Raw genomic sequence first — 879 nt, 5'->3', positions numbered from 1 at the left:
TATCATATAAACACAGGAATGTAAAGGTATTCACGGCAACCCGTCAAAATAAAAGTTTGGTTTAACTTGAAGTCATTGCAGCAGAAATATATTAGCCTACTATTGTTCAGTAGAATGTACCCGTAATAGGCTACTACTACTACTAAAATTATTAAAACCTTATTTTTAAGGAATAATCATGCAATATTTCTTCAATGTTTTAATTGTAATATTAAATTACCTTTATTAATTTTATTAATTAATTTTCGTTACTTAAAAGATAGATTAAATGAATATTTTATGCCTTAAAAATGTAAATACACAACACAGAATTTCTGAGCAAAAAATCATAAGGCTATTGTAAGAATAAATGAAACTTGTTTTTATGCTTTCAAATAATTAGACATGCTAAATCAGAATTTGGTAACAATAAAACATAAGGTTGGAAAAAATAAAAAATTTCATAGGGCCCTAAACGTAATTTTTTAAAAACTTTTAATAAATTGATGTTAAATTTTTAAGTTTCATGATTTTAATTAATTAGACATGCTTTTTGATTAATACAATTGAATTTAACCATTAAAAAGGAGTCCAGAAAAAAAAAAGCCCCCCCAAAGCTGTAAACCAAGGGGATATACTGAAATACTATTTAAAAGGTGTTGGCTGGTGTCACTATCTCGCGAACGCGGCGGCGGATCTCCACCAAATTCGGGGGATCCCTTCAGCTGGGATCACCAGATCGGTCGCGCCCGACCACGAATTTAACCGCCCGTAACTCCCGGACCCCGGGGGCTATCGACGCGGGGGTGGTCTCATTCGAAAGCGGGCCTCGAGATGTACACTCGATTCTGCGTTTGAGAGGGTTCCTCGAGCTGAAGGGATCCCCCGAATTTGGTGTGG

General features: G+C 35.0%; 1 protein-coding gene across 3 annotated transcripts in view; it reads left to right on the top strand.

Moving 5' to 3' along the window:
* The window catches only part of LOC107753736 (calcium homeostasis endoplasmic reticulum protein-like), a 39,693-nt gene that overhangs the window by 14,346 nt on the left and 24,468 nt on the right, over positions 1-879 (top strand). The gene's annotated exons all lie outside the window — the stretch shown is intronic.

The sequence above is a fragment of the Sinocyclocheilus rhinocerous genome, unplaced genomic scaffold (assembly GCF_001515625.1).
Source record: "Sinocyclocheilus rhinocerous isolate Xijiao unplaced genomic scaffold, SAMN03320098_v1.1 scaffold202, whole genome shotgun sequence".
Taxonomy (NCBI): domain Eukaryota; kingdom Metazoa; phylum Chordata; class Actinopteri; order Cypriniformes; family Cyprinidae; genus Sinocyclocheilus; species Sinocyclocheilus rhinocerous.
Note: the sequence above shows the minus strand (reverse complement) of the source record. Positions and strands in the feature narration are given on the sequence as shown.